This window comes from Chiloscyllium punctatum, chromosome 4 (genome assembly GCF_047496795.1).
Source record: "Chiloscyllium punctatum isolate Juve2018m chromosome 4, sChiPun1.3, whole genome shotgun sequence".
Taxonomy (NCBI): Eukaryota; Metazoa; Chordata; class Chondrichthyes; order Orectolobiformes; family Hemiscylliidae; genus Chiloscyllium; species Chiloscyllium punctatum.
In genome coordinates, this window is record NC_092742.1 from 80616784 (window position 1) to 80633041 (window position 16258).

Genomic DNA, 16258 nt, shown 5'->3' on the forward strand with positions numbered 1-16258 from the left:
TACAACCCCTACTGTGCTCCATCAAATTCCTTCAACATCCTCTGATTAAACACTCTTTCACTTTCTCTCTTATATTTAATCACATTTCAACACAGCCTGGAATCACTTTCACTAATATTTTTGACAAATTTAGATTTTCACTTCCCAGTAATCGGCAGAGATGCTCCTTGCTTTTGCAGAAGACCTCTTATCTAGGCAGTATTTGTGTTTAAATTTTCATGGAGTTCATTTTAAATAATCATGCAAACAGCTGCTGTTCTGAAACCGGAGCTTCTCAATAGTTCTGAACACACTGCAGAGATTCTGATAAATTCTGTACATATAACCTTACAAAGGCAGCCAGCTATGTATTGTCTTGTCACACATGAGGTATGTTGCTTTTCAACGTTTGCAGAGGATAACTGATGGAGTGAAACACAACTATACCCAATTCATCTCTCACGACAAGAAGCTTTTTCTGTAGTTTTCTCACATCGTGGAATGGATTAGGGTGCGTCGAAGCAATGGTCTTAATTCAAAGGGAAATGTTGGGTAGCTAAATAGAAGGCATTAAGATGGCTCCCTTCCCAGTGAAATTCTGTATCAAAAAAAGACAGTCAAAACTTGTTATTGAATCTTCAGATATGTTGCATAACAATAAAAAATACTAGGTATTAAACAGACTGGCTGAAAAAAAATTGGAAAAAACTAAGTGACTAATTGATGGTCAAATGGTATTCAGTTTTTTACCAGAATTACCTCAGGATTGAGTACACAATCACTGATATGGCACCTGAGCAAAGGGAGCAGGAGAGACGGAAGAAATAAGGTGGGTAACTTTCTCCAGGAAGCTTTCACATAACTCATGGTAAATTATGTTTCAATTGGCTCAGTGTGGGAATGCAGTACATAGAGTCATAAAGATGTACAGCATGGAAACAGATCCTTCAGTCCAACGCGTCCATGCCAACTGATATCCTAAAGTAATCTAGTCCCATTTGCCAGCACTTGGCCCATATTTCTCTAAACCGTTCCTATTCATATACCCATCCAGATACCTTTAACATGTTGTAATTGTCCCAGCCTCCACCACTTCCTCTGGCAGCTTATTCCATACATGCATCATTGAAATTAGGACAGTCCCAGTTTTAATCATTGGTCTCTGCTAAATCTGCCAATCATACCTGCTGTGGCATAAGAGCATAGAAATAAGTGTAGACCATTCGATATGGGAGCTTGGTCCATCATTCAGTAGTCACATAGAAGGACTTACCATGCACTAATGTCCTACTGAGGGTGGAAATTCTATCTCAACTCTATCTTAAATGAGAGACACTTTATTTTGAAACTGTGCCCCATAGTTCTAGATTCCCTCAGGAGGGGAAACGTCCTATCAATGTGCATTCTGTTAACGCACCTAAAATCTTGTATGTTTCTACAAGATCACCTTGCATTCTTCAAAACTTCAAAAGTGTTGGCTGAACCCGTTCACCCTGCTTCTGTTTTGATCCTAAGGCAAACCCCTCATCTCAGGAAGCTGCCTGGCTGATCTTTCCCCAACTGCTTCCATTCCAAATATGTCCCTCCTCAAGGGCAAAGAATGAAACTGCACATGGCACTTTAGATGCGGTCACACCAGTGCCCACTATCATTTTTTCAACACTTCCTTACTTTTAAGCCTCAACCCACTTGCAATAAGGGCCAACACTCCATTTGCCTTCCTAATTTACCTTGATGTTAAGTATTACCTTATTTCTTTATTTTTCTACTTATACAACAATGGTCTGTAATGCTTAAATTTTTAACTTGCTTTCTCTCTTTTACTTCTTTGTACCCAAGTTTTTTTGTACCCAAGTTTTTTTGTACCTAGGTACCTTTGTACCTCAGATGGTGCCGTGTGTGGCAACATTGTACACTACTCACTGTACACCTGTACTTCTGAACCTGAGTACACATGACAATAAAATCTAAGTCTAAATGTAACAATAAATGTAAATCCACTTCTAATTACCTGCTATACCTACTAGCTCACATTTTGTGTTTATGTACAAATGTACATAGATCCCACTGTGTTCCAGTATTCTGCACTCTCTCCACTCAAATAATATTCTGCTTTTTTCAATCTTCCATCCAAAGTGGCCTAACACACAATTTCCTACATTTTATTCTATCTGCAAGATCTTTGCTCATTCACTTCATTAATCTACGTGTCTTCGTAATCAGTTTGGGTGGAACTTCTGCTCCCAGAGTTGGTGAGCTTTTAGGTAGGTATGGCCCTTCATTAGTGTGATGATGCTGCTCCTTTAATAAGGTTATTTTGTCCTTGGTTTTTTTTCAAGAGGGATTGTAAAGGCAGAGGTGTCAAAATGTCTGAATTGGCTACTTTAATGATGGCTACCAGATGCTGCCTAAGTCAACAATCAGAAAAGGCTTTCAGCTCTTTGTAAAAACACACACTTGCACAATGCAAGTTGAGTGGCCAGTTCTCTTAGTTCAGTGTTTTATTTTCTAGTTTTGGCTTAGTTTTAGCTGGGGACCCAAAGAAACAGCTCCATGCCAATCCTCCCTCTCTCTGAATCTCTTTCCTGTAAGAACCTGTGTTTGAATTTACCTTTTTGCCAAGAGGGTGATTATGGGATGTTGCAGGAAATTAGAACCGCTCTTTGTTAAGTTGTGTTTTCGTGTTGATTGGGTTTCAAATAGTTATATCATTCTCAATTCAATTTTCCTTTATTGATGTGCAAATAAATTCTGTTTTGTTGAAAACTGAGTGGGTTTTCATATTACATCTGCTGAAAACAAGTCTGCTTAGAAAAGTTAGGGTCTGGGTTACCTTGTTAAAATGTTTTGAGGAGGTCTGGCCTGGTCCATAACAATTAGGGGAGGTGGTGACGCAACCAAATTCTTGTCATTTTTCCATCTCCATCAGAATTAAAATGGTCCCAATTCATTTGGCTGGGCTGTTGTTTTGTGCTGTGGAATGATGCCAATAGCATGGGTTCAATTCCTATACTGGCTGAGGTTACCATGAAAGTCCTGCCTTCTCAACCTTGCCCCTTAACTGAGGGTGTGTTGATCCTCAGATTAAACTTACCACCAGTTGTTTCTAATGAGAGAGCAGCCCAGTGGATCTCTGGGATTACGATGACCTTGTCTTTATACATTATAATATGTTGACACTCCAGCATTGTTGGCACTCCATTGCTTCAGTTGCCACCTCAAAAATTATTCCTTTATCCTGAATCTCTGTTTGCAGATTGTTAATTAATTCTCCATCCATCATAATATGTCATCCACAACACTGTATGCTCTACTTGCATAATAACCTATTATGTGGCACTTTATCAAATGCTTTTTGGAAGCATGAGGCTGTTTCAGTTGGCTTTAGTGTTCCCTTGCTATGAACTCTTCTTATTAAGAATGACAATTTTGGGAAATAAAAATGACCTCGAGAGCCCCTCACACAAATTTAAGTACAATATCCAAGAAAGGGTTTGGGAAAGAAAAATAAAACTAAATTCTCAGAGGATTTAAGTTACTCCATCTGCTCTTTTAACAGATGAATATTTGTATCCGGGATATACAGAAAGTGAAGACAGATGAAGGGAAAAGAGTGAAGTGCTTTCTCTTGTTCATATAGAACTTCAATTTTGTTGAAAAGAGAGGAAATGTTGTGGAAGCATTTCACCTTGGACTCATTAGAACAACACAGGTGAACTAACTCCACAGAGGCTGGTATCCTAACACCAAGTCACTCTTTATTTACATGTGCAAAATCCTTGATACTGATTCAGTTTCCACAGAGCCAGCTCTCAAAGTCAACTGGAGGTTCCACACCTGGGGTACTGCAGTTTTGGTCTCCTCACTTAAGAAGGGATGTACTGGATTTGGATGGGGTGAAAAGGAGGTCACTAGGATGATTCTGGAATTGAGAGGTTTGGCTAATGAGGAGAGATTGAGTAGACTGGGACTATTCTCATTGGGATTGAGAAGAATTGGTTGGAGGTGGCTGGGGAGTCTTATAGAAACATATAAAACTATGAAGGGAATAGACAAGGTAGAAATAGGGAGGTTGTTTCCACTGGTAGGTGAACCTAGAACGAGTGGGCAAAGTCTCAAGATAAGGGCAATCAGATTTAGGACTGAGTTGAGGAAGAGCTTCTTCACCCAAAGGGTTGTGAATCTGTGGAATTCCCTGCCTAGTGAAGCAGTTGAGGTTAGCTCGCTGAACGTTTTTAAGGCAAAGAGAGATAGATATTTGAACAGTAAAGCAATTAAGAGTCCGAGTGAGTGAGGGGGGTAAGTGGAGCTGAGTCCATGAAACTATCAGCCATGGTCTTATTGAATGGCGGAGCAGACTCGATGAGCCAGATGGCCTACCCCTGCTGTTAGTTTTTATGGTATGCCTGACACTCCTGTTTATATCCATCAGCCAGGAGTCCCTGATTGAACCAAATTAACTGCACCAATCAGGGAATGCATATTCTATGCGATCCAGCTGGCTGACCTAGTTGCAATCATTACAACAGGAATCCCAAATTTCAAACGATCACCACAATTGATATTACAAGAGGATATAGTGTTGAATGATGGACAATCTGAATTTGATGAGCCAAGGCATTGTCATGGAGAAAGTAATGAGGAACTACAGGCTCCCCAAGTCCTCCTAAATAATTCCAAACAAAAGGGTGCAAGGCTGGAACATGTGCCCATCCTGTATCTTATGGGCAATGGTGGAGCTGAGCCAATCACATGGGCACAAAATATCTTCAGAAGCAAAAACTTGAGCCCCAGATTTCAAAAAGTGGCTGAAGTGACTCAGCTGTGAGCTATGAGGATAGCATATTTAATAAAGTGGACACACCTCAGAATAAATCCAGACAAAGAGTGAATGGGTGATCACGAGGCAGTATAGAAAGTTCAGGCAAATCAGAAATGCCCGGAGTTTGTGTCACTCACCAACAAATTTCTATTGTGAATACCATTGAGGATGATGGTTCATCAGGGGAATTTGGTGAGAGACAAACTGGTGGAACCGTAAGGGGCTCATCTGCATGGGTGGCTGAAGGACTGAAGAGTGGAAAGGCAAGAGTGACAGATGATTTCCATGATGGCATAGCATGTGGATATTTTGCCTCTCTGGTGCAGTGTTACAGGATACAATTTTGAATGAGGATGAACAGTCAGGTGTAGAGTCCAGGTTGTGGGTAGAAAAAGAGATGAGATCCTGAAAGTAGAGTTTGGGGAGCTAGCCAAGAGATGAAAAGCAGAACCTGCTATGGGAAGGATATTATTATATTGGAAAGGGTGCAGAAAAGGTTTTACAAAGATATTGCCCGGACTGGAGAGTTTGAGTTAAGAGGCTGGATAGGCTGGGACATTTTTCTCTGCATCATCGGAGGTCGAGGGGTGAACTTTTAGAGGTTAATAAAATCATGGCGGGCATTGATAAAGTAAATAGCAAGGGGTTTTCTGCCCTCAAGTAGGGGAATTCAAAACCAGAGGACATAATTTTAAGGTGAAAGGAGAAAGATTTAAAAGGGACAGAGGGGCAACTTTTCCACACAGAGGGTTGTTTATATGTGGAATCAACTGCCTGAGGGAGTGGTAGATACTGGTTCAGTTACAGCATTTGAAAGACATTTGGACAGGTCCCTGAATAGGATAGGTTTAGAGGGATATGGGCCAAGTGCAGACAAATAGGACTAGCTTATTTTTGGGAACTTGGTACTCATGGATGAGTTGGACCAAAGGTTCTCTTTCTGAGCTGTATGACTCTCTGATCCTCAAGCAGTCCTCACAGGATTGCTCCCAGTACCATGTGTTTGTTAAGTCAAATTTGAAAGGTTGTTTAAATGACAACTTGGCTGGAGAAAATGGTACAGGAGGGAGGATTTTAGATTTCTGGCGCATTGAAACTGGTTCCAGTGCAAGGGGGGCCCATGTAAGGCAAATGAACTACACTGTAGCAGGGTTGGGACTAAAACCCTCGTGGGGAGATTTGCTAGTGTTATTGTGGAGGCGATAGATTAGCTTGCTTACGCAAAAGAAAAATAAACAAAACAGGAGATCTAAATTCCAAAAATGATATAAATATGTATAAATTACTCACCTTTCCTCAAAACTAACTCAAAGAAAAAGAAAATGTCGGCCTATGAGTCAGTTTAATTTCCTATCAAAGAGGTCTTCCTAACATAATCTCTATATTATACAGTAAAATATTTACAACTGAATGAGTTGCAGAACAATCGTATTTTACGTAAGACCATTTGGATCACTGATTCAGATTCCTTCACGTGTGCCCTTGACAAAGCATTCACCATAACAGTTTCCTCTCCAGCCTCACCTGTTTTCTACATGCATCAGAAACTTTGCAATATGTGCAATAAACTTCACTCCATCACCCCTGCTTTATTTCAAGTACCTCCACAAACTCATTTCTTTTAAAGACACACTAATACCTCTTAAATACAATAAATTCAAATCATAGACAAGACCCAATCGTTGAGATCCCAGTTAATGATTTTACTGGAGAAGTCAGATCCCAGACTGAAAGCTGGCTTGATAGCTTTTTTGTTAGTTAGGTAATGTGCTAGTTCATTACTAAAACATATCCACATAAGACTTCATGTTTTATTTAATAACAAGACAAAAGTTAATTTAAAGTTTTGTATTTATTAAATAAGCCATACACTTAGCAAGGTTCAAAACTCAAAGAAAAACTGCTTCCCTGCAATATTCATTACAGATACTCAAGTCCAGAGCAATTACACACTTAGAGTTCCACCTTAACTAATTGTTAACAGTTTCTTTGCCATGGACTATGGAGATAATTTGATGAGTCCCTTCTCAAGTCAGCTTTCGTGAACCTTTCACAAATCTGACAGCCCAAACTTTCTCAGTTCGAATAACTGCAGATTTCTAATCAAGCTCTCTTGTTTTGGTAGCTTTATAAACTACACGACCAGTTCCCTGAATTCCTCCTGGGAGAGAAATTAAACTTGTTGTTGAACTCAACCCTAATGTCTTCTGAACAGAATTCAACTGTTTGCTTAATCCTTCAGAACTGAGAATAAAGCTAATGATCTTGAAGGTTCATTCTACTTTCCCCAAAGACAATGTTATCAACTTTTCCATTAATACAATGGGGTCTACAATCAACCATTTTATACCAAGTGTTGAATGTAATTACTCTACCAGAAGGACTCCTTGATTGTGTTTTATAAAGAAAACCCCTCACTTAAGTAGCCAACAGCCATTTACCTTTATTTTGAAATCCAAATTCCATAAATGATAATAATACACATCAATTTTACATTTTTTATCATGGATATTTAGGAAGGATAGGCAAAAAAGGAAATGGAATGGAATAGAGTGAAGGAATATTGCTGATTTGAAGATCAGGATGTAGAATCATTTTGGGCATGCCTACATAGAAAGGGAGTAAATCCTTTTATGAGGATCATTGCTGTGGAGGAAGAATTCTTTGAAATGTTTTAAGATAGCTTCTTGGAGTAATAGTTAATGAATCAACCAGGCCACACGCTATTTCAGACCATCGATCAGACAATTTGAATGGGCTAGTTAATCATATTGTAAAATATCATATAAGAAACGGCAACAGTGGTATGATAGAGATTTCCATTAAGTTTGGAAAAGATATAGTTTAATCTGAAAGTGGGCCTTACATCTAAATGAAGCTAATTATGATAGTGTGAGGAGAAAATTGGCTGAGGTGGATTGGGAAAACAAATCCATGAGAGGATTTGATGGTAAATGGCCAATGGCAAGTATTTAAAGAATTAATGTTTGGGTTTCAAATAAAATGCATCCCTTTAAGGCAAAAACAGGGAAAGTAAAGGTAGTATTACATCAAAGGAAAAAGTTCACAAAATGGCGAATAAATTTAAAAACTGATGATCGGGAGAACTTTCCAATTCAGCAAAGGATGATCAAGAAATTGATAATGAAAGAGAGGAAAGAATATAAATGCAAAAGAGCAAGAAAAATATGGAAACTTTGATAGATTTGTAAAATAAAGGAAATATTAGTAAGTATAAATATGGGTCCAATACAGGCAGAGATTAATTTATAACAGGAAATAGAGAAATGGCAGAGAAGCTAAATAAATACTTCAGAGCTGTCTCAACACAAACAGGCACACATAGTCTTCCTGAAATAATTACGATCCTGGAGTCCAGTGAGAGTGTGGAACTGAAAGAATTCAGCATTATGAAATGTGATATAAAGTGTACAATTTATATTTTTTTCATACCATTTGTTTTAGTGTTTGGAGTTTGACCTAGTGGAACTCGTGGAGCTGTATTTCACTTTTAAATATAATTTTATATACCCACTGAAGGTTGGTACACATTTGTGCTCTCTTGGACTTTCTATATACAACACAGCAAGCAAATAAACCAGATTGTAAAAGAAAACCTGAATGGGCTGAGAGATCACAAATTGATTTTGAAAGTGCAATTGGTCTCAGTCTCACTATTGATGTAGAGTATAATTAAATGTCATTGATACTGAATATATCATTGAAACACGTCAACCGTAAATTTAATAGTGAATACATAGTAATGAATGTCCTCTAATCATACCGTAGCTAGTACCGTACCGGGTCTTCTGTTTGGGCTTTTGATGGCTAACCCTCTTGTGCACCAAAACTCCACTGTAAAGGCTGAATTTTCATTGTATAATTGGCAGTAAGATCAAGCAATCTTTTATATAAAAGACTTTTGGTGACTTATTTCATAAAGGAACAGGACTGTTGTTTTGTTTGCAGTGCATACACCTCCTTGCAACTTGATGAGCTTTCCTCTCCATAACCTATACCTTCTTCTGCACACAACATGCAGCCTGGGATCTGAGTTGTGAGGACACTGTGAAAAAAAATACTATGAGTGTCTTTCAATGGATGTGGCCATCTTCTCAGCATCCCCAAATTCTGGGGAGGACACAATTTAAAGACTGTTTAAGGAGAGAGAGATTGATTTCTGATTGGCGTAACATACAGGGTAATGTGGATGCAGTGGTTAAAAGGCACTGAAGTATTTGATCAACAATCATTGTACTGAATTGTGGGGCAGGCTCAATGTGCTTCATGACTTACTCCTGTTCCTATGGAACAGACTGACTTTTTTTCCTGCACTTCTTCATGAAGATTTCTGAAAGGATTTGTTGGGGTATTCATCTGTATTGCTGCCTCAGGGAATGTGAGCTCTCAGCTCTGCAGATCAATCATACCTCTGATATAGAAACTAAAACCCCAATAGAACCATAGATCTTTGAAGCACAATGGAGGCTAGTCAGCCCATTGTGCCTGAGCTAGGCCTTTCGTTCTAAATGCTAACATTTTCTTAGTCTTTTGGAGTCTCGACACATAGCTTTCTCTAGTCCTTGATTTAAATTAAGTTCAGGAAGTCTTTGAACTCTGTACCACAGAATCAGAAAGGGCCTCTAGTAGATGATGTGCATTTCTGGAACTTTTAAAATGAAGTTTAATCTATTTTCTTACCATCTCTTCTCTCTGTCAATAATATCTTCCTTTCCCTTTATTTTAATTTCCGCACATGATTTGACATTGAATTCACATTCAAATCAACACCTCCTGGTTCTGATTTTACTTGCATCAACTGAAGCCTTAAGTTTGTGGTTAAGGATCTGACATTTGTTTCTCCTATCTTTACAGGTCCAAGGTACTCTGTAGAGGGTAACGTACAGAATCCTACTGTTGATCCAAAACCAGGTGGTAGTGTAATTTATGGTTGACATCATTTGTTCATCGCTGACAGGAAAACCTGAGTGAATATAAACACCTTCTGGAATATTGTGTGCAATTCTGGTCTCCCTGCTCTAGGAAGGATGTTGTGAAACTTGAAAGGGCTCAGAAAAGATTCACAAGGATGTTGCCAGAGTTGGAGGGTTTGAGTTATGGGGATAGGCTGAATAGGCTGGGGCTGTTTTCCCTGGTGCATCGGAGGCTGAGAGATGACCTTGTAGAGGTTTATAAAATCATGAGGGGCATGGATAGGATAAATAGACAAGGTCTTTTTTTTTCCCAGGGTGGGGAAATCCAGAACTACTGGACATAGATTTATGGTGAGAGGGGAAAGATATAGAAGAGACCAAAGGGGCAACTTTTTCATGCAGAGGGTGGTGTGCGTATGGAGTGAGCAGCCAAATGAAGTGGTGGAGGCTGGTACAATTTCAGCATTTAAAAGGCATTTGGATGGGTATATGAATAGGAAGGGTTTGGAGGGATATCAGCCAAGTGCTGACAAATGGGACTAGGTTAGGTTAGGTTAGGATATCTGGTCGGCAATGATAAGTTGGACTGAAGGGTCTGTTTCCATGCTGTACATCTCTATGACTATGATTCTATAAATATATAATATTATACTTAGGAAGAAAATATGAACAGCGTGCATTCTCTGTGGAGGGTTTTAAACAGTCCAATATTCGGTCACTCTGAAGCAGAATTGAACCAAGAATACAGAACACTATATTTATAACCAGAACTAATAAATACAAGAAGGAAATGTTATGCTTATAAAAGTATTGTGTACTTGTCAGACTTTACTCGGGTAATGTGTTCCATCCGGTCATTGATGCATAGACTTGTAAATCTGGAAAAAAAGTGCAGATAGAAAGGTTAAACTGAAGAAATGCATCCTTCTTAACCTCACAAGAAAGTGACTGAGAGAAACTCTGCTAAGGTAAATATGTAAAGGTGAAAATGTCGGATATCACTTGAAGTGAAACTGACAAAAAAAAAACAAGCTCAAACTAGCAATAGGGAAACCAGGGAGAAAAAAAAATCCCTTGTCATTGCAAGTCATTTCGAGGAAAGATGTTGGAAGTAAAATCCCTGGAATAATTAAAGCAAATAATTGATGTTGCCTTGGGGAACTACAGCATCTCCCTGGATTGATGAGATATAATTGAATACTTGGCCATATTCAACTCTATCCTTGGACATAGTCAATTAAATTAGCATAAATACAAATCCTGATAGACATTGCAACTATCGTAGAGCTATAGAATCATATAGCACAGAAACAGACCCTTCAGTCCATGTCAAACATCAATCCAAAATAAACTATTCCTACCTGTCTGCTCCTGGCCCATATCCCTTCAAACTTTCCTATTCATGTAGTTATTCAAATGTCTTCTAAATTTTGTAATTATGCCCACATTCATCACTCCCTCCAGAAACTTATTCCACACGTGAGCCACCCTCAGTGTAAAAGATTCGCCTCTTATGTCTTTCTTAAATCTCTCTCCCCTCACCTTATAAATGTGCCCCTTGTTTTAAAATCCCCCATAGAATTTACAATAAGGCTAACTACTTGACATAACTTTTAACATTGAAACACAACCTTTACAAGCTTCATAAAGCAGGCATTTACACTTGGCAGGCGAGAAGGAAGAGATGACCAAAGGATAAGGCAAAGTGACTTTTTTTTGTGGAAACTGTTAAAATAATCGAGTAGTGCTGCCATTCATGGAGGAGTTAAGAATTGGGATTTTGGAATATGAGGACCAGAAGGTACCAGATATAAAATAGTACAGGTTTGTAGGGGTGAACAGGAAAGTGCCCATGCAAGGATTAGTTAATGATGAGAAGAATTTAAATCATAATACACTTGTTATGAGAAACTGATTTGCATCAGCAAAACTGGAGTCAATGGGTGAATGGTTTTAATATAGGACAGAGTAGACAAGAAGGAATTTTGAGTGAATGGAGGTTTTAGGAGAATGAAGGTGGAAAGGTTGGTAACTAGAGTGTTGGAAAAGTCAGGATCAGAATTTTGGCGGGAAGGTAAGGAGAGAGGTGGAGGTTGATGACCTTGGTTTGAATAGGGTGGTGGGTTTCAAGGTCAGCTTTGGGTTAATTTCTATGCAAAGCCTGATCGACTCATCTGAGGAAGTGATGGTGTAAATGGCAAGAATGCAAAGCAATGACTTCTCCCTTTACAGTATTTAGTTGGAATTATTTCTGTCCCATCCATGAAAATTTGGGGTAAGTCCAAAATATTTTGGGCATCAACAGAGGTCTAAATGATACAGGTTGAAGAAGACCATGGTCATTGATGCAGATAAAGTAACTGTAAACAAATACAAATACAATTGAAAAATATGGATAATAAGAGCAGTGGACAGTTGACTAGAATGAGTATGGGAGTTAGTAAGCACTGAGGCAGCAGGGTTGACAGAAGAATAACAGATAATGAATTTCAATAGAGAACACTTTTAATATTATAGTATGCTTTGCTAATATTGAGGTGGTTTCGATGGCAGAGATTACTTCACTTTGCTTTGAGTTAAAACTAAGTCTGCACTTGGTAATAATTGACGTCCGCACTGAGTGACAGAGTGGAAAAGGCATTGTGTTTCACCATATTGACCTACCATGATTTGAAAAGAAAATGCCCAGAAAATAATAAGAAATGGGTAATCTGAATAATCAATCAAAAACTAGATGTTTCACAGTTTATTTTCATTTCACGGGGCCCCTACATACAAAACTAAGTTATCAGGATTTCGAATGACTGGTGATTTTTCATGTGTTTATCTGGTTGCTAGTCTCAATTCACTTCTGGGGTGGTTGGACTGGGAAAGGTATCGGCAGTGGGTAGCTGGCTATCTGAGATTTTTGTGTTCAGCGAGGGATGTCATCCATTAGAAAAGCAGCTTTTGGCGCATTGTATTTTAAATGCTTTGTATCTTAGGTTCAGGCAGGACTCATTTACCCATTTTACAAGCTAGTACCTAGGCTGTCAGCTAATGGGTCAGCTGAAGTTGAGATACAGTAAGAACACCATATGAGAAAGATATTATGAAGCTTCCTATGAATTTGACTGCAGGGATAGAATGCGGGGGTTGACAAATAAGTATCAGTGGTTTTTCACTGCACAGAATATCACCGAAAATAATTGCCATCCCAAATTACTCATGGCATGTCATAGCTGTGTTATTGATATTAACATGTGGATTCTGTACTTCGAAAGTGAAATTCAATGTGAGAAAAGGAAAGCAGTTATTTTAATTACTCCTCATTTATGTCTCCCACACTGAACTGAAGTGGCAGGCAAAATGCAGGCAAAATCTGTTTGAATGCTTGAAATGAAACTCAAATTAATTGCAGCAAGCAAAGAGTGTAAGTCATCAGTCAACTCCAGCACGGAACAAAGAGGTGACTGCTGTTTTTGGAATAACTGAAGAAGACAATATTTTGCTCAGTTCAAATGGCAGTGATGGTGTGGGGAGGGAAGATTCTTGAGCTAATCGGTGATCAATTATTGAAAGAGATTCAATGCAGTAAAATGCAATCGGCATGCCAATAAATATTCTGAATCCTGAAAGAAATTGTGAAGCAATAAGCACTGCATCAGCCCGGGGAGATCCTCCAAGGTCAATGGTTTGAGTATTGATGGCAAACTTGCAGGACAACTCTGATAGATTCCACACAAGCAAATAGAATGACACCTTGGGAAAGATTGATGAGGTTATTTGTCAGTTACACTGTTCCCATTGGATGGTGCAGTTTCACAACATGATGGAAACATTAATAATTCTGGTTTCATCTGTCATAAATAAACCATTGCGGAGGTGTTGGAAGGAGCATTTCACTGAAAATTAACTGAGAATCAAAATACCTGAAGTCAAACTGAAGAGAAAGTAAACTGGTATTGTCATTCGCTATATTAATGGAAGTGTAACTTCAGTGGTATAACCCGGGATTAAAGCACTCTCAAGTATTTGATTTAGAAAAGAAAATGCCTGCTTGCAATAAACTCATATTTAAAACTTGTTCATTACATGAAACAAGAATTCCAACACCTCAAATCTGTCTGAATTAGCATATTTTGAATGGCTGTCAGGCGATACTAAATCCTTACTTAGAGGTAGGGCTTTAGCTGAGGCTGATTTGGAAGCAGGCCACAACACAGGCAGATCAGTAGCTAAGTTATTGTCTAAAACTTCTTTCTTATACAGCATTTGATAACTCTCTCTTTACATCATATTTCATCTCATTCTTGCAAACCACCGAGTTAATAAACTCATTCGCACCCTCTCCTCAAAGCGTACCCACACGGAACTCTTCAGGTACAGATCAGCAACACAAATGGGTAAACATGTACTTGCAAAGTTGGCATCTTTCATAGGCTGTCAGCAGAAAGCAAATTATGCAGAGACTAATGAAGCTTGGACTTCAGCCCATCCAGCTTCTGCTCTCTGCCATAACACGTTATAAATAGAGCAATTGTGAATTCTCGTCAAAGAGTGCAAGGGAATGTGAGGGGATTACTTATCCATTATTTAAATTATTTAATTAGCACTGACCTCTTGTTCCAAAAACGACTCCAACTTAATTCTATCACTAACCATGCTGATTAAAAATTGCCGAGTGATCATAATTTGTTTCCTCATCTACTTTTGAAAATAACATTAATTTTTATAAAGTCACACTCAGTGGAGGAGATGAGGAGCAGGGAGGAACAAACTCTCCTATCATCAGCATCCGGCAGTTTTTGTAACCAGGTTACGTGTCCGAAATATCATTTCCTTACTTGTCCATTTTTATTTTGCCTTTTTTTTTCCTGATACCTTGAGTGAATACTGAAGTATTGCGCTGAATTAAACTAAACATCAGCTCAATAGCAATTTCGGGGAGTTTCTTGAAGATCTTCTCTCCGCTTGCTCTGAATTTACCTCACACAATTCCTCACTGCACACCTCATTAAGTATAAGACCATTAGACTGTAAGAAAGAGGAAGGGGAGTAGGCCATTCAGCCCCTCGAGCCTGCTCCACCATTCAATTGGATCATGGTTGATCCAACTGTCCTCATGCCCACTTTCTTGCCCTTTCCTGATTACTCTTCATTCCCTACTGATCAAGAATGTAGTTCAGCCTTAAATATACACAAGGACTCTGTCCCACAGCTGTTTATGGCAAGGAGTTCCAAAGACCTAAAATCCTCTGAGAGAAGAAATTTTCCTCATCTCAGCCTTAAATTAGCATCCCTTTATTCTGAGACCATCCCCTCTGGCCCTCAACTCTTCCATGAGAGGAAACATCCTCTCAGCATTTAACCGACCAAATCCCTTCATAATTCTCTTGTTTCAATGAGATCACCTCTCATCCTTCTAACCTCTAGTGAGTAGAGTCCCAACCTGTTTAGGCTTTGCCCATAAAACAATACATCTATTCCAGGGATTACCTTAGTGAACCTTAGTCACCATCTCCACTGAAATGGTGATTTTCCTGAAATAAGGGGACCAAAACTGCTCACAATACTCCAGATAGTCTCACCAACACCTTATACAGTTGTAATAAGACTTATCTATGCTTATACTGCAACCTCCTTGAGATAAGGGTCAGCATTCCATGAGACTTCCTGAATGTCTGCTGCACCCTTGTGTGAGCTTTTTGTGTTCTTGCGCACACACTCCACTTAATCCTCCCAGACACTAACCTGTCATGCCCTCTGTGTTTCCTCCTCACTTACTCACAATGTCTCACCACATTTTCTGACTGATGTGCGACCAGCTGACTGACCAGAGCCCTACCTGAGCTGTTCTCTGCTGCTGACTATCTATGCACTCTTAAAAGGCCAAGAAAGGCAAGGCAGAGATGCTTTTAGCATCCAAGTAAGCACAAAGTGAGTGAGCAACAAGAAAGCAAAATAAAAATCCTGAGATTCACTTTGTGCTGGAGGAAGATATGGGTTCCTGTCCCAGGCACATGCAAAGTAGTCTAGCAGTAGTATTGATATGTGAAGTGTAGGTGAACTCTAAAGTGTGGTCTTGAAGTTTTGACTCATAATAAAAATGAGTGAGCCCTTTTGGTGTGGTTAGCCTGATGATTTGTCAATGACAGCCATCGTGCATGGAGAATGCAGACGGTTGCTTTCCATGGAGGGTGTCACTGCTCTGAGGTGTTGGGGAATGTTGGCCAAGAAAGATACCTGGATATCTGGAAAACATGCAAGTGAGTTGCGCCCATTCAGAATTGTTGCTATCTAGTTCCTCTCCACTCCTGGGAAAATAGCAAACTGCACATAAATGAGTTGAGAACTAATGAGATGATGATTCACGCAAGTGAGCCTTTTGCAGCGCACAGGCACAATTCTGATCTCGCTATTAAAACCTTGAGTGGAAAATTGCCTTTGATCCTTGCAAATGTTGCAAATATCATTTTTCCAATCTCGCCATAGTTTACCAATGGACTTGCCACTGCTCATGTCATACAGAATTCTGGGAAGA